The sequence below is a fragment of the Bos javanicus genome, chromosome 25 (assembly GCF_032452875.1).
Source record: "Bos javanicus breed banteng chromosome 25, ARS-OSU_banteng_1.0, whole genome shotgun sequence".
Classification (NCBI taxonomy): Eukaryota; Metazoa; Chordata; class Mammalia; order Artiodactyla; family Bovidae; genus Bos; species Bos javanicus.
The window spans coordinates 33,895,974-33,913,549 of record NC_083892.1 but is presented as its reverse complement, the minus strand read 5'-3'; the positions used below and the strand labels follow the sequence as shown (position 1 = coordinate 33,913,549).

Below are 17,576 nucleotides of genomic sequence, written 5' to 3'. Positions count from 1 at the left end.
TAGACCGTGGGAAGTGCAAGGTTCCCCCTGATTCTGTCACAAGACAGCAAGAAGCCATGGAAAGAGCCTGCAGTCTTAACGTTGTTCAGTTGCTAAGTCGTGTCCAACTGTTTGCGACCCCATTGACTGCAGCACGCCAGGCTCCTGTGTCCTCCACCATTTCCTGGAGTTTGCTCAAATTCACATCCATCGAGTCGGTGATGCCATCCAACCATCTCAGCCTCTGAGAAGCCCCCTTCTCCTCCTGCCTTCAATCTTTCCCAGCGTCAGGATCTTTTCAAATGAGTTGGCTCTTCACATCAGGTGGCCGGAGTATTGAAGCTTCAGCTTCAGTCCTTCCAGTGAATATTCAGGGTTGACTTCCTTTAGGATTGACTGGTTTGATCCCCTTGCTGTCCAAGGGACTCTCAAGAGTCTTCTCCAGCACCACGATTCGAAAGCATCAATTCTTCAGTGCTCAGCCTTCTTTATGGTCTAACTCTCACATTTGTACATGACTAATGGAAAAACCATAGCTTTGACTGTGTGGACCTTTGTCAGCAAAGTGATGTCTCTGCTTTTTAATATACTGTCTAGGGTTGTCAGTCTTAATACTGGTGTGTGAATCCAACAGGAGACCTGAATTCTGTTTCTTATGTGAGCCCTTACTTTCTGTGTGTCTTGTTTACTCATCTGTCAAAGGCAACAGCACCCTGATGCGCAGGACGTTGAGACAGAAGATCTGGCTGTGAAAGCCCTTTGCTAAAGTCAAAGGCACTCACCAGTAGGAGGGAGGGAAGAGTCCAAAGTATGTGCCAGTCAGAGTGGAGCCTGGCATGCTGGTGAACTGATTTCTTCCAGGCATTCATTCCTGCCTGCAACCACTCTCTACTGAGTGACTGCTCTGTAACAGGCGATGTTCCAGAGGCTGGGATTCAGCCATGAGCCAAGAGAGAGAAAGAGGCCCTAGCCTCATCAATCTGCTCAGTGATCCAGGAACAAACCCCAAGAGCCCTACCTCCCTTCCCAGTGCTTTTGGTACCAACTCTAGACTTTTTAAAAACACAGCATGACATAACATGGTGAAGAGCTTTATTTTAAAGAGACGTCTCTAGCTTTAAGGAGAAAAATGGGTTTGAAAATGTAGAACAAAGACTACGACAGGGGACTTCCCTGGCCGGTCCAGTGGTTAAGACTCTGAGCTTCCACTGCAGGGGGTGCGGGTTGGATCCCTGGTCAGGGAACTAAGGTCCCGCAAAGATCCCACATGCCATGCGGCATAGCCAAAAAAAAGAGAAAAAAATGAATAAGCCACCTATTGGCAAGTCACATCTGCTTGAGATGCCATGAGGAGAGCCTTCTGGGGTTTCTGCGTGAACCAAACAAAGAGAAATGATTTCAGCTACTCCCCCCCACCACCATGCCCTGGGAAAATTTGAGAGCTGTGGCCTCCAGGTCTCTTCTTGAAGGAGTTGAGAGATGGGAATCAGGGTGACTGTCACCAGGATCTCTGCAACACTAGGTCTAACTAGGAATGGTGCCAGTGACATTTCAGCCCTGTTTGGTCCCACTGAAGACAGGGATTGGCTTATCCGGTTTGGTCACTGAGCCCTGCCCCTCGGGAGCCCTTGGAGGTGACCCTTAAGAGTCCATAGGCTCTGAGCACACATGCCACGCCCTGACTGTCAATCAGCTCCTTGAAACCTCTCCATAACCCTCTACCATCTCTGAAAAACAGACTTAGGCAGAGTTAAGGAGAGACTTCCCTGGTGGTCCAGTGGCTAAGACTCCAAGCTCCCAATGCAGGAGGCCCGGGTTTGATCCCTGGTCAGGCAACTAGGTCCCACAGGCTACAACTAAGACCCGATGCCGCCTAAATATATAAATATGTATATTTTAAACAAAATAAAGTTAAGGGCCTTGGTCCAAGTCACACAGCTATGCACGACAGAGCCTCTTTCTGGGACACTCGTTGAGTCAGATTCCAGGAGCTGGGCAAAGGGAGGAGCAGGAAGGTTGATGGGGCAAGAATTGGCAGGAGATCCTAGGTGATAAAACCTGTTAGACTCATGAGGACAGGTTTTATGATTTATTAATAAACTTAGCAATAAAGGGACTTTTCTGGAACTTGGAAAATTTTATAGGCACTAATAGTTTCCCAAGTACCTTCCCATATGTTCTTTTTCACTTGATTATAACAACCTCTTTTAAGAGTGATTTTTAAAAATTTATTTATTCATGTGTAGTCGTGGCACATGGGCTTAGTTGCTCCGTGGCTTGTGGAATCTTCCCAGACCAGGGATTGAACTTGTGTCTCCTCCATTGGCAGGTAGATTCTATTTCCACCTATTTCCAGATTACCAAGTTGTTGGAAATAAATACAAATAACATATAATATACACACTAGATATATCAATATATATACTATATACACACTATATTATAATAGTGTACATATGTGTAATATTAAACACTGGACCAGGGAAGTTCTAGGCAATTCTCCTTTTAACCTACGTTAACTAGCTTCCTTTCATCCATGGGGAAATTGAGGCACAGAGAGGTTGTGGGACTTGCCCAAGGCCACACAGCACCAGGGTTGCAGCCCAGGGTCTCGTGATTTTCCAGGTAAACTGCCCAAGGCCAAGTGGCAGTGAAAACCGGAAGCTGGACTTGAACTTGGGAATTCAGGAAAGCTTCTGTTCATCCAGACTCTGCCTTCAGAATCCTAGGGTGTTTTTACTGGGGTGGGGGGGCGGCCCTTGAAGACCCTCTCACTGTCCCTCCTTCTCACGAGGGCCCCGTGCTCACGGGTGCCCCCTACCCCATCTGCCTGCCTGAGCAGCTACCTTCTGCTTTTGTACAGAGTCCATGTCCTGGCTCTTAAAAAGGAATGCGTGGGATGAATAAGCACCTAAAAATAACTCTGGATCAATTTTGGGTGGGGGGAGAGGGCTGTTTTCCTTTCTCTCCTCCTCCTCCCTCCCTCTGCCCCCAAGGCCCACAAACCACTGCTGGCTGACAGCTGGGCCAGGCTGGCTTCCTGTAAGGCTGTAATAACATGGAATTAACCCAGCAGCCGCCCTCTCCAGCACGGAAATGCCAGTGCTTGGTCACTACAGACGTCTCTGAGTTGATACCTTCAGGCCTCAGTCCACACTCCCGGAACAAGTCTTTTTGCTCATCAGCTAAGAGATTCCTGAATTTGTCCTCCTTGGGGAAGGAGCAGTGGAAAAACCCCTCCAAATGAGAGGCTGGCAGCTTCTTGACTGGGTCATCTGAGGGAGCCCCAAATTCCTGCCTCCCAGGAGGGGCCAGGCAGGCAGGAGCAGAGCAGCCTGGGCCCCTGCGTTGAGGTTTCCAGGCCGTCTGCTGACTCAGGGACTTGGCTGAGTGGCTCCCATCTGTCTCTGTGCTTCTAACAGACCCCTGACTCCCGCCAGTCACCCACAGGCTGATGGGAGAGGCTTTAGAAATCCAGCACATCTTTGTTGCCCAGAACCTACCAGCTTAAAGCAGCATCCTGAGAGTGGACATGTTTCTTCCTCATAGGGGTCTCTCTTGGAAAATGGATTGGTTCTGGGGGTGTGCTAAGCATTCTCGTATAGCTCAGCCATGCTTGGGGGTCTCTTTCCCTGTGATATAAAATACATAGAGAGGAAGATCAGTGTTTAATGATGGTAAGGGTTGGGGGATGGAATGGCAATGTAAAGAAGGAAAAGAAATCTACCAGGGGCGGGACTTCTCTGGTGTTCCAGTGGTTAAAACTCCACGTTCCCAATGCAGGGGGCCTGGGTTCGATCCCTGATCAGGGAACTAGATTCTGCATGCCACAACTAAGACCCAGCCAAAAAAACAAAAATCTATCAGAGTCAATGGGTTCAGAGGTCCCCACTTAGGTTGAACCTTTGGCCAAGGGATGGAAAATTCCAGAATCCCCAGTGTAGAAGTGTGAAGGGAAGTGCCACACTTCCTAGTCTCCTGTACCCCTCATTTCAGCCAGGACTGGGGTGGGGCTTCCAGAGCCAGAGCTGTGTGGCCAGGGGTTGAGTTGTCCCCAGTCTTGGGTGCACATCTGCACATTCCCAAGAGAAGCTTTAAAATGCAGATGCCCAGGCTCTGTCCCCAGGCCATTTATATCAGCATCCCTGAGGTGGGGCCCAGGCTTCCCAGGTGACTGCAGCATGCAGTGAGGTTAGAGAGCCACTTCCAGCAATAACAACCTCCGTTTCCCTCTCTGCCACTGTCTTGCTTCTCAGCCTCTGATTTCTCAGATTCAGAAGTGGGCATTGCCATGCCAGGCATCGTGTCCTACATAAGAGGGGTTTGGTAGATCATGCTGAGGGCTGCTGCTGCTGATGAAGATGATGATGATTCTGGCTCCACTCTAAGGACTAGAAGCATTCTAAATGAACTTTTGTATGACTTCATTAAAAGGAGTCCCAGGATTCCCTGGTGGCCTAGTGGATAAGAATCGTCTGCCAATGCAAGGGACATGGGTTTGATCCCTGGTCCAGGAAGATCCCACATGCCTTGGAGCAGCAAAGCCTGGGCACCACAGCTACCGAGCCCGAGTGCTCTGGGGCCTCGGGGCCGTGACAAGAGCAGCACCACAAGGAAGTATCCCCTGCTTGCCCATGCACCGTGGGGGGAAGACCCAGCACAGCCAAAAATAAATAAAATACTTATTCATTTTATTTATATAAAAAAAGAAAAAGTGGGATTTCCTTGGTGGTCCAGTGGTCCGGTGCCTTAGATTCTGCACTCCCAATGCAAGGGGGCCCAGGTTCAATCCCTGGTCAGGGAAGCAGATGCCATATGCCCCAACTAAAGATCTCACATGCCACAACTAAGACCCATTGCAGCCAAATACATAAATAAATAAAATGAAGCAAAGCAACCCCATAAATTAAAATGCATACTAACAGTAACATAGTTCAAATTTCCTGCCAACCCCGGTGAGGGCAGGTTTCCCATGGGAAGGGCAGTGCCAGGTGCCCAGCATGATTCAGTGTGAATCTGGAGTAAAGGACTCTGGAATATACTGCCTATCTTCAATCCTGGATCCCCTGACTATTAGCTGTGAGGCTCTGGGAAAGGTGCTTAACCTCTCTGGGCCTCCCTCCTTATCTGTAAAAATATGGATAATAATAGAAACACTTAGTATAGGAGGTTGTTGTGGGAACTAAAAGAAATAATGCTTGTAAAGTACTTGTCACAGTGCCCAGCACCTGGTAAGAACTCAACAGATATTATCAGTTACTATTATTATTCACAGCATGACACACCCCTCCCCCCCCAAAAAAAACATTACACCCACCTTCCCTCGTGCTTCCTGGTTCCCTGCCCTCCCTGCCCTCCAGTATCCTGACATACATTCTAGGTCCTGGAACTCTTATGTATCTTGAGGGTTTGTTTTTTTTTTTGTCTTTTTCATTAAAAAAAAAAAAAAATTATTTACCGGGTCTTAGTAACAACATGTGGGACCAGGTATCCAACCCAGTGAAAGTGAAAGTCGCGGCCGACTCTTTGCGACCCCATGGACTGTAGCCTGCCAGGCTCCTCTGTCCATGCAATTCTCCAGGCCAGAGTACTTCTCTAGGGGATCTTCCCAACCCAGAGACTGAACCCAGGTCTCCCACATTACAGATTCTTTACCATCTGAGCCACCAGGGAAGCCTAGCAAACCCAGGTTCCCTGCATTGGGAACTCAGAGTCTTAGCCACTGGACCGCAAGGAAGCCCCTCTTTTTCAACTTTTTTAAGTTTCATCATCGCAGGGTTTTTCACAGGGTTTGATTCCTAATTGGGGAACTAAGATTCTGCAAGCAGCACAGCACGGCCAATAATAATGTTCTATCTGCCTTACTTGAATTGAATGAAATAATGGACAAAAAGTCATTTTGAAAAATTTATAAACTTTACAAAGTTTACAGCTCTCTGCATATGCTTGTTAGCAGTAGCAGGTAGCATAGTAACATACATTACATATGGCTATTTTGTAGGAAGTACTGCATAGTTTAAACCTCGTTGCTGCTGCTGCTAAGTCGCCTCAATCGTGTCCGACTCTGTGCGACCCCATAGACGGCAGCCCACGGGGCTTCCCTGTCCCTGGGATTCTCCAGGCAAGAACACTGGAGTGGGTTGCCATTTCCTTCTCCAATGCATGAAAGTGAAAAGTGAAAGTGAAGTCGCTCAGTTGTGTCTGATTCTTAGTGACCCCATGGACTGCAGCCTACCAGGCTCCTCCGTCCATGGGATTTTCCAGGCAAGAGTACTGGATTGGGGTGCCATTGCCTTCTCCCTTAAACCTCGTTACTGGGAATTAATGACCTCTCAGTGCTCTAGAAGACACAGCCCTGAGCCGCTCAGTGGACTCTTCAGTGTGGTATTTGTAGGGCTAGGCTGCAGAATCACAGTTCTCCAGTAGGTGTCACCCTCCACCAGGACACATTCTCTGCATCTTCCGTCCTGACTTCCTGCATCCATTCAGCACTTTGTACATTTTGCAACTCCATGGATTGCAACACGCCAGCCTCCTCTGTCCTCCACCACTTCCTGGAGATCGCTCAAATTCATGTCCATGGAGTCGGTGATGCCATCCAACCATCTCATCCTCTGTCATCCCCTTCTCCTCCTGCCTTCAATCTTTCCCAGCATCAGGTTCTTTTCAAATGAGTCAGTTCGTTGCATCAGGTGGCCAAAGTATTGGAGCTTCAGCTTCAGCATCAGACCTTCCAATGAATAGTCCGGGTTGATTTCCTTTAGGATTAACTGGTTTGATCTCCTTGCAGTCCAAGGGATCCTCAAGAGTCTTCTCTAGCACCACAATTCGAAAGCATCAGTTTTTTGGAGCTCAGCCCTTTTTATGGTCTAGCTCTCACATCCGTACATCACTACTGGAAAAATCATGTCTTTGACTATACGGACTTTTGTTGGCAAAGTGATGTCTCTGCTTTTTAATACACTGGCGAGGTTTGTCATAGCTTTTCTTCCAAGGAACAAATGTCTATTCATTTTGTGGCTGCAGCCATGATCTTAGTTTAAGTTAAGGGTGGAACAGTGTTGTGGGTGTGGAATTTAGGTTGAAGAGAGCCTGGAGGCAGGGAAGTAAGTATGGGGTAGGTTGCTCGGGGAGGCTCAACCTCTGCCTGAGGGAAATCAAGTGAGCAGAGAGAGCCCAGGGCAAGAACCATCCCCATCCAGGGTTGATGCAGGCTGTACCCAGAGGCTGTCCCTTGCTGGAAGGGACACTGAGTGACTGGCTGCTTAGTGTGTCAGGGATGCCTTTGTAGAGAAGGTGATATTTGAGACGGGTCAGAAAAGGTAAGAAAGAATCTTCCACACTGAGAAGGTGGGAAGGGCATTCCAGGAGTATCCGGAGATTCACTGGAACCTCATTGACGGGGGTGGACAGGAGAGGATGGGAGAAGGTGGCCAGAATGGAGGGTGATGACGCCAGATGAGTAAGGACCTTGAAGGCTGGGTGAACTGTAGAAGGGTTTTTTGTTTCGCTTTGTATTCCATTTGGGGTTGGCCAGTAAGGGGTCACAATTAAAGGTGTAGAAGATGAACTGGACAGGTAGAGACCGGAGGGTGGGGAGGCCAGTTAGGAGGCTGTGATTTAGTCTTATCCAGTGCAGGAGCAATTGGTATTGGGATAGAAGATATAGACTGGAAACTATTGGCAAGAAAGAATCACATGGACATGGGAACTGATTAGATGGGGTGAGAGTGGGAGTTGTCAATGGAGGGATTAAGGCCAACCTTCATGTTTCTAGCTTGATGAACTAAGTGGATGTGGAACAGGAGCAGATGGTGAAAACAGAGGTAAAAGAAAATACTATCTTTGGATTCCTTGAGTCTGTGAGTCTGAAACCTCCAGGTGTTGATGTCCAGTGAAAGCCACTCAGTCGTGTCTGACTTTGCGACCCCATGGACTCTACAGTCTATGGAATTCTCCAGTTAGAATACTGGAGAGGGTAGCTTTTCCCTTCTCCAGGGATCTTCCCAAGTCAGGGATCGAACCCAGGTCTTCCGCATTGCAGGCAGATTCTTTCCCAGCTGAGCCACAAGGGAAGCCCAAGAATACTGGAGTGGGTAGCCTATCCCTTCTCCAGTGGATCTTCCTGACCCAGGAATCGAACTGGGGTCTCCTGCATTGCAGGTGGATTCTTTACCTGCTGAGCTATCAGGGACGTCCAGTAGATAGCGGAATACAGTGACCTGGAGCTGATGATGAAAGAACACAGTAGGGGCTTCCCTGGTGGCTCAGTGGTAAAGAATCCACCTTGCAATGCAAGTCCCCTGCCCCTAATGCAGCAGGAGAGGAACAGCCGCTACTCCTGGCTCCTGCTAGTCTTAAGAGCAGTTCCCTGGCAAAGAAGTCCAGCAGAGAGGGTAGCCCTGAGGCCGGCGCTGTCTGGAGCCTCGACACTGTCCCTCGTTACCTTTGCCCAGTGTGTTAGTTTCTTAGTTGTATGTTAGTGTGTTAGTTTCCTGTGTCCAGTGAAACCAGTGATCATTAACTTGGTAGCTCAAACGACAGAAATGGATTCTCTTGTAGATCTGGAGGCTGGAAGTCTAAAATCTATTGAGACAAGATCAGGGTGTTGAGGGGACCCCTTCTTCCCACAGACTCTACGAGCGAGTCTGCTCCTTGCCTGCTGGAGCTTCTGGTGGCTGACAGCATCTCTTAGCTTGTGGCCGCATCTCTCTAATCTCTGCCTCTTCTGTGGGTCAAATCTCCTTCTTGCAAGGATGCACAAGACCCCATCAGAGGTCTACCCAGATAATCCAGGTCCTCTTCCCACCTGGGAATCCTTGCCTTAATCCTATGTGCCACGTAGGGTAGTATCTACAGGTTCCAGCGATTGGGACCTGATGTCTTTGGTGGTGTGGGGGTGATGATTCAGCTTACTCCAGGCAAGGTTTGGGAAAGTTCTTTCATTGAACCCTTACCACCTGTATGTGAAGCAGGTGCCACTGTCCCCATTTTAGCAACAAGAAAATGAGCTTTGCCAGCTAAGGGGTCACAATCTATTGGGCGATCTTGATCAACCCCAGCTAAGGGTTCATAATATATTTCTTTAAAATATTTATTTATTTAGGCTGCACTGGGTCTTAGTTGCAGCCCTCAGGATTTTTAGTTGTGGCATGTGGGATTTTGTTCCCTGACCAGGGATCAAACCCGGGCTCCCTGCATTGGGAGCACAGAGTCTTAGCTTCTGGACCACCAGAGGCTAAAAAATATATAATATTTTTTAAACATGAAATATATCTTTTTTTTTTTCTAAGCTAAACAGGCTGTTGTGCATTTAGTCAGGTGGCTGCTGCTGCTGCTGCTGCTGCTAAGTCGCCTCAGTCGTGTCCGACTCTGTGCGACCCCATAGACGGCAGCTCACCAGGCTCCCCCATCCCTGGGATTCTCCAGGCAAGAACACTGGAGTGGGTTGCCATTTCCTTCTCCAATGCATGAAAGTGAAAAGTGAAAGTGAAGTTGCTCAGTCGTGTCTGACCCTCAGTGACCCCATGGACTGCAGCCTACCAGGCTCCTCTGTCCATGGGATTTGCCAGGCAAGAGTACTGGAGTGGGTTGTTATTGCCTTCTCCGTAATCAGGCGGCAGATAATCCAAAACTCATTTCTGTGTCAGGTGGCTTGTGTCTGCTGGCTCACCTGGCCCTGATCTCCCTTGGGTGTCCATGTTGGAGGATGAGGAAGTGGTGACATGCTTCTCTCCTGCCTCGTCATACCTCGTTGGGGTTCACCCTTGTGGACATGCGTCAGTAGCAGGGTCCATGTAGCCCAGAATGCCAGCACCAACCAGAGGAGCCTTCCTGTCTTCCCCGGCCGGGGCACAGTACAGAAGAGGCTTGCCAAGAGTAGCTGTAGGGTAGGGTGCGAGAGCCGGTGTGCAGTCCACATTTGGGGTTAGACAGAGGGACCTGAGCCCAGAGAGCCCTTTCCTGCAGCTGAGGGCCCCTGGACTGGGCTCCGGAGCTGGGAAATAAAAATAACCACTGCGACAAAAGCCCCTGACCCTCCTGTTCTGCTTTTGTATCTTATCTATATCATCCTTTATTTCACAGGGTTTTCACATCCCCCGAGAAGGCAGGCAGAGAAACAGCCCCTATGTCATAGATGGAGAACTCAGCTTTGAAGGGGAAGGGGCTGCCCTACTCAGCCCAGCAGGCCCTGGGGCCAGGAGTGGGGACTTACTAGCGCTCCTCCTCAGCCCCTTGGTGTGGGTCAGAGGGTCAGGAGGGTTGCAGATGCATGTGATCACCTATTCAGTAGAAAGGATTTCAGAAGCTGGATGCTCAGGGGCGCATGAAAGCTCTTTGCGGCTGAGGCTGCACTGTCCTTGGGCTTCCCAGGTGGCGCTAGTGGTAAAGAACCTGCCTGCCAGTGCAGGAGACGTAAGAGTTGAGGGTTCAGTCCCCGAGGTGGGCAGATCCCCTGGAGGAGGGCATGGCAACCCACTCCAGTAATTTTTGCCAGGAGAATCCCATGGACAGAGGAGCCTGGTGGAGTCTCAAAGAGTCGAACATGACTGAGTCAACTTAGCTCCATGCACACAGTCCTTGGTGAGCTTTCTTTTGCCCTCATTTCCTGCCAAATGTGTGACCTGGGGCCAGTCACCTCCCTCTCTGGGCCTCAGATTCCTTACCCTGTAAAGTAGGCTTGGCCTCGGTGGGCTCAGGTTCCTGCTGACTCGGTTAGTAGGAAGCTTTCTTCTTCCTGCTCAACCAAGGATGCCAGTGAGGAGCCTGTGTTGAAACCAGAGGCGTCGGGCCTCCAGCCTTTTTCTGGAGACCTGTTTCCCCAGAGAGCATTTGCCAGGAGCCCATTTCCACCCCCAGCCGCATCTCCTTGCAGAGGGGCGTCTGTCTCCCATTTCTCGTAGGCAGACTAGGTATTGAGTAAGGGAGGGGGCCCTGCGCTCAGGGCAGCTTCATTTAGAAGCCAATTTCTCGCATTGCAGGCAGGATTGGAGGGGGACCTCGAGCCTTCGGGGATACCTGTACCACTTCCTTCTATTCGTCCATCTGTTTGCAGACCCTAGACTCATCTGGGCGTCCCCCGCCCAAAGCCTCCCTTCCCGGGGGGGATGAGCCGCAGGAGGCTACCACTAGGTCTGAATTCTGCCTTTGTCCAGTGAAGCCAAGTTGGGAGGGGCAGAGCGGACCCCCTGCCCCCACTGGAATGTCGGCTCGGTGCGCGGGGTGGGGTGGGGGCAGTCCTCGCCCCCGCTTTACAGCCGCCTCCCCCGCTCACTTCCTGAGTCCCCCTAATCCCACCACCCCAACGCGCACACGCGCGCATACACTTCCCGGAGGCCCGGCGGCCTCGCTGCGGGCTCAGCGATCCCGGCCCCAGGCCTGGGGGGGAGCGGAGAAGCGCCCTTTTGTTATTCAAATCACACCCTCGCCGCGCGCCCTGGCCGCAGGCTCTCCGGCCCCGGGAATCCATCCCCCGATTCCACCCGCCCCGGAGCTCCCGCACCGCCACGGCCACCGTCGCGGAGGCCCGGGCGCCCGCAGCCGAATCCGGGATTCCCCGGCCCCCGGGGCTCCGCCGGGCCGCGCCTCCCCCGCCCCGGGAGCGCGCTGCGGCTCGGCCCCCCGCCCCCGCCCCCGCCCCCTCCCGCCTCCCCTCCCCCTCCCCCTCCCCTTCCTTTCTCCGGACCAGTCTCGGTCCTGCCGCCGCCGCCGCCGCCTTCCCCGGTCCGCGGGGGCCTCGCCGGCCGCCCTCCCCGCAGCATGGCACCATCCAGGCTCAATTAGCCGGGAGCAGCGTTCGGGGCCCGCGGGATCTCCAGGGGCGGGGGGCGCCCCTGCAGCCTCCGTCATGGATGTGAACAAGATGGTAAGTCAGGAGCCGGGGCCACTGCCCTGGAGCCTCGGCGTCCCCGTCCCTCCCCCCTCCTTCCCCCGCTCCCTCCCAGTCGGCTGGATCCATTGAAAGTTTCTGTATTGTTGATCCTGCTGTTGGCCCCAACTCCAGGCGTGCCGGAGGAGGGAGCGGGGCCAGGGCTGTGGAGGCGGCTGGCGGACACGGCTGGGCTCCCCGGTTTCCCGCCGCGCTGCCGCCAGGGCTGCCCCGGAGACATCGCTTAAGACTCCGGGGAGAGACGGCCGTGGAGCTCGCCTCCCACACGGGGGAACCAGCCTGGTGGTGGGAGGCCCGGGCTGCGGGAAGGGGTTCTTCCTAGCTTCTCCAGAGCCCCCCTGCTTCACGCCGATTTCAGATTTAGGGGGATTTTTTTGGACTGAGCCAGTGAGCAGGGGGGCACAGGTGGGTGGCCTGGGAGGGCAGAAGCCAGGGCTTTAACCATCCTAGAGGGTGATGGGGCAGGGGTAGAATCCTTGGCTTAGAATCCTTGGAGTGGTGTTCTAGACTAGACGCTTGCTTGTAGACCCCCAACTGCCTTGGCCTGGGGGGCAGCAGACAATCCCCTGCCTCTTAAGCGTGTGATTCCCTGGTGAAACTGATTGTCTCCCAGGGCTTCCCGCCCCCCTACTCCTCCAGAGGCACCAAAGGAGCTGAATACCTTGATCATTGACTGATTGAGGAGCATACCTGGGGCTGGGGCGGGGCGGGGGGGCGGTGCGGGGAGGGGCGGCAGCTGGATGTGATTTGGGGAACTCGGAAGGGAGGAGTTCCCCTGGAGCCTTGGAGAGCTGGGGCAGGTTTGTCAGGCTGGAGAGGTATCCCCTGATATCCTGTGCTTCGTGGGGGGCCCAGGGCTTCCGCAAAGGACCTGGGTTGGGGTGTGTCTGGGGAGACGGGGTTCTGGATCTGCTGGTACCTTAGGGAAGAGAAGGTACTGTAAGTTCAGTTCATCTTGTATAGAATTAGGCTAGCTATTTTTCCAGAGTGCTCTTTTAAAGTAACCATCACTTTGGAGAAGGCAGGTGAGTTCCTGGCCCTGTCAGGCCTTTGGCATTCAGTCTTAGGTAGGGCACTGTGGGCGAGGAGGAGATGGTGGGTGAGAGTCATTCCTTCCCACAGCAGGAGACCACGCTTAAACTGAGTGCTGCCCCTGGGGCCGGGGCCCCGGGTGAGGGGCCTCACTGGCTCCCATCCTCATCTGAGAACGCATAACTGCCCATGGTGGGGCAGGGCCAAGAGGCTAGACCACCGTTCCCTATGAGTGTACCATAAAAGCTTATTTTCTTTGGCTAACTATTAGCTATACCTTTCTGACAGTCTTCTGTGCACCTGCAGGGGTGGGAAGGTAGAAGGCCTTTTCCTTGAGGTGTCTTAACCAGACCAGAGTCACCTGTCTAGGCTGTGGAGGAGGTGGGGGTAGGGAGGAGGACAGGGAACCTAGAGTTCTAGACCAATGGCTGCCAACAGATCACCTCTGAGCTTCCTTCTGTCCTCGAGCTTAGATTCTTTTTCCAAAGCCTGGTCTCTGAAGACCACCTTGCAGGGTTTAAGGACCTCTGTCTCTGGAGATCTCGTCCACTTCAGACACTACCACCTCCCTCCATCCATCCCCTCTTCATTTTATTTATTTCTAAAGGTAATTTGATTTTTTACTCTATTTTTAGCTGTGCTGAGTCTTCAACGCTGCGCTGTCTTCTCTCTAGTCGTGGCGAGTAGGGGCTTCTCTCTAGTTGCAGTGTGCAGGCTTTTCATTGCGGTGGCTTCTCTTGTTGCGGAGCAGAGGCCCCAGGGCACTTGGGCTTCAGTAACTGTGGCACGTGGGCTCAGTAGTTGCGGCTCCTGGGCTCTAGAGCACAGGCTCAATAGTTGTGGCACACAGGCTTGGTTGCTCCGAGGCAGGTGGGATCTTCCTGGATGACAGATGGAACCTGTGTCTTCTGCATTGTCAGGTGGATTCTTTACCACTGAGCCACCAGGGAAGCCCCCATCCATCCCCTTTTGAATGCAACAGCGTTTATTTAATTCCTGTCTTTCTATAGCAAGTACCGTGTGAAGGAGACAGAAACATAATGTATGGCCTCCCTGCTCCTCTGGCCTTTAGCATTTAGGTGAGGGGTCCAGAGAGTGCAGACCCAGATCAAAAGTTCTCAGCTCCGAGAGCTGTGAGCTCTGAGAACAGAGGGGCTACAGAATCTGGAAGAAAGATCCTGGGTTGGGTCTTCAAGGCTGAATGGTTTCAGCTCTGCTGAGAGTAGTGAGGGGTGTTCCTTACCAGTGCGCAGAGTTGCAGAAAGAAAAATGGGCAGAACCCATTGGTTGAGGCTGAGGACAGAGTTCTGAGATGAGAAAATGTTGAGATCGCTGGTTAAGGTCCAAGCAGAAAGGCATTGAATGCCAGCCAAGGCATTCCAACCTTGGCCTGTCAGCAGTGGGTAACCTCTGGAGAATTTTGGGCACAGGAGAGGCACATATGTTGCCTCTTTCCTCCTTTAGTTAAGGGTCCAAACAAAAGTGATACTAGATTCTCATTAATCATTGAGCAGCCAAGCTCCCAGCCCAGAAACAATTGTTCTCGGCTCTTTGTAAAGAGCACAGACCCTGGACTGTGGAGCAAGAAGAACCTTACCCACCCCAGGGAGTTGGCATCTGCTTCCCATTCCTGCTGAAGGCCAGAGTAGCTATTTGTTCTGACTGTGAAAACCCCACTCTGGTTTAAAGTTCTCATTCTGGGGGTCCTTAGTTCCAGGGTAGACCTCGAACCCAACATTGCAGCCACATCCTTGAATGAGCCTTGGAATTTCCTTGCTTATCACTGAATGAGAAAAAGCAGATTATAGTTTATCCCTTTTCAGTGTGTTTCTTAACCTTTTAGCCTCATGTGTAAAATGATCCTTGAGCATCCTCATCAAAGTTGGAAATAATTCTTCAAGGTGCAGGACCTAGCATAGTAAGTCCTCCATGTGTAGTGGCTGTTATGAGTTGTGTCCCACTCTTTGTGACCCCATGGACTGCAGCACATCAGGCTTCTCTGTCCATGGGATTCTCCAGGCAAGAATACTGGAGTGGGTTGCCATTTCCTTCTCCAGGGGATCTTCTCGACCAAGGGATCGAACCCAGATCTCCTGCATTCTAGGAGAAGAATCTGCCAGATTCTTTACTGTTTGAGTTACCCGGGGAAGCCCAATGAAAGTTCCCAAAGTCTCATCTAAGATGACTCTGATTCCCCCCTCCTCCAACATAGCCTTTATTTTCTTGATTGGCCTAAAAAGCTGAACTCGGGCTGTATTTCAGTTGACTTGCTTTGGGGAACCTCTTCTCCCAGGTCTAGTTATCTTTCTGAATGACAGTAAAAATGACTGGGGACAGTGGATTCACCAGCTGCTGTGACCTGATGAATTTTTGATAACATCAGATATCTGGCCAAGGGAGAACTGGTTTAACCCGACAGTTTAACCCAGAGTTGATAATGAGGTCTGTGCCTTTACTGAACACAGAGCAGAAATGCACAGTGCTGTAATTGCCAGAGCAGAGGCAACACTTGTCAATTCTTTTTTTTTTTTTTAATATTTGTTTATTTTTAATTGATTGATGATTGGTTTATAATATTGGTTTGATTTCTGTCATATATCAACATGAGTTAACCACAGGTGTACATATGTCCCTTCCCTCTTGAATTTCCCTCCCACCTCCTGCCCATTCCCGCCCCTCTAGGTTATGACAGAGCCCCAGTTTGAGTTCCCTGAATCATGCAGCAAATTCCCATTGGCTGTTTACATATGTTAGTATATATGCATCCATGCTGCTCTCTCCATTCATCTCATCCTCCCCCTCTTCTTCGCTGCCCTTGTCCATAAGTCTGTTCCCTAAGTCTGTTCCCTAACTTTGTGTCTGCTCTTCGAGCAGATTCGTCAGTACCATCCTTCTAGATTCCATATACACGCATTAGCATACGATTTTGTTTTTCTCTTTCTGACTTACTTCACTCTGTATAACAGGCTCTAGGTTCATCCACCTCATTAGAACTGACTCAAATGCATTCTTTTTTGTGGCTGAGTAGTATCAATTCTTTTTCTTAAAAAAGTTTTATGTATTTATTTAGCTCTGTCAGATCTTAGTTGCAGCATGCAAGAACTTTGTTGCATCCTGCAGGCTCAGCAGTTGTGGCACGCCAGCTTAATTGCTCCGTGGCACGTGGCATCTTAGTTCCCCTGATTGGCAAGGCCCATTCTTAACCGCTGGACCACCAGGGAAGTCCCAAGTTCCTAACAAAAGGTGGTATAGTTTATATAACAATTTGTATTTGCGTTATAGTGCTGTACAGCTTACAGAGCATTTCCACCCGTGTTCCTGCTCACCACAACTCCAGGAGAAACGCAGGGCAGAAAGAATTAATCATGCTTTACAGATGAGAAAACTGACGTTCAGAAAAGGGAAGTCTTGGAACCAGATCTGGTACCCCCAGTCCTCCACATCACCAAAATGGTGACAAAGTCGATAAAGGGTAAGGAAAAAGATTTAGGGACCAGATTCTAGAGCTGACAGAAGCTTATCTAAAATGATGAGCTGGAGGTGGTGGCTTTTGGCCTCTGGTCTCCCAGGGGAGAAGATCTAGGAAGAAGGGTTTAGCGCTTATGTGGACTGCGTGCCTATATATATATGTGTGTGTGTGTGTGTGTGTGTGTGTGTGTGTGTGTGTGTGTGTATACACGTATATATATCCTGGAGAAGGAAATGGCAACCCACTCTTGCCTGGAGAATCCCATGGACAGAGTAGCTTGGTGGGCTCAGTTCATAGTGTCGCAAAGAGTCAGACCCGACTGAAGTGACTTAGCATGCATATATATACATATATCATTTTGTTTATTTATTTTTGTTTTGGGCCATCCTGGATCTTCGTTGCTCGGGCTTTTCTGTAATTGTGGCCACAGGGGTTGCTCTCTAGTTGCGGTGCACGAACTTCTTGTTGCGGTGGCTTCTCTTGTTGCAGAGCACAGACTCTAAGGCACACAGGCTGTGCCTTCCGTATTTGTGGCTCTTGGGCTCTGGAGCACAGGCTCAGTAGTTGTGGCCCACGGGCTTAGTTGCACCAGGGCATGTGGGATCTTCCCGCATCAGGGATCAAACCCATGTCTCCTGCATTGGCAGACGGATTCTTTACCTCTGACCACCAAGGAAGCCCGTATCGCTGTTTCTAAAGCTTGGGGTGTCTTTATGCATCTTGGCTGCCTGCTTCAGATGTCAGATTTCTGATTCCTGGGATCCTCCAGCTTAGGGGCTTCCCAGGTGGCTCAGCAGTAATTATTCACCTGCAATGCAGAAGACATGGGTTCGATTCCTGGGTTGGGAAGATTATCCCAGAGAAGGAAGTGGCAACCCACTCCAGTATTCTTGCTTGGGAAATCGCATGGACAGGGGAGCCTGGCAGGCTACAGTCCAAGGAGTCACAAAGGGTCAGACGCAACTTAGCGACTAAACAACAACAGCAACAACGCTCCCGTTTACACATCAGGAAGATGGGAAGAGGTCAGGAAAAAAGTGGAGAAAAACATCTAGGTGTCCTGAGTGAACAATATTGATGGCAGGGCAGGAATTAGCTTCAGGCTGACCTGCTGTCTCCTGAGATTCGTGCAGACTTGCTGGATGGAGGAGAGGCATGGAGAAGCGCTGAGCCAGAGAGATCCCAGGGTAAAAAGATGCCCAGGAC

At 50.8% G+C, this 17,576-nt stretch overlaps 1 protein-coding gene across 9 annotated transcripts in view; it reads left to right on the top strand.

Moving 5' to 3' along the window:
• The window catches only part of HIP1 (huntingtin interacting protein 1), a 136,551-nt gene that overhangs the window by 43,050 nt on the left and 75,925 nt on the right, over positions 1-17,576 (top strand). The window contains exon 1 of one of the 9 annotated variants that reach the window (XM_061401937.1): positions 14,960-16,373. The exons of the other annotated variants lie outside the window; for them this stretch is intronic. The gene's annotated coding sequence lies outside the window, so the exon portion shown is untranslated. Of the gene's footprint in view, positions 1-14,959; positions 16,374-17,576 lie in introns of those variants that run through there. 9 annotated transcript variants of the gene reach the window in all.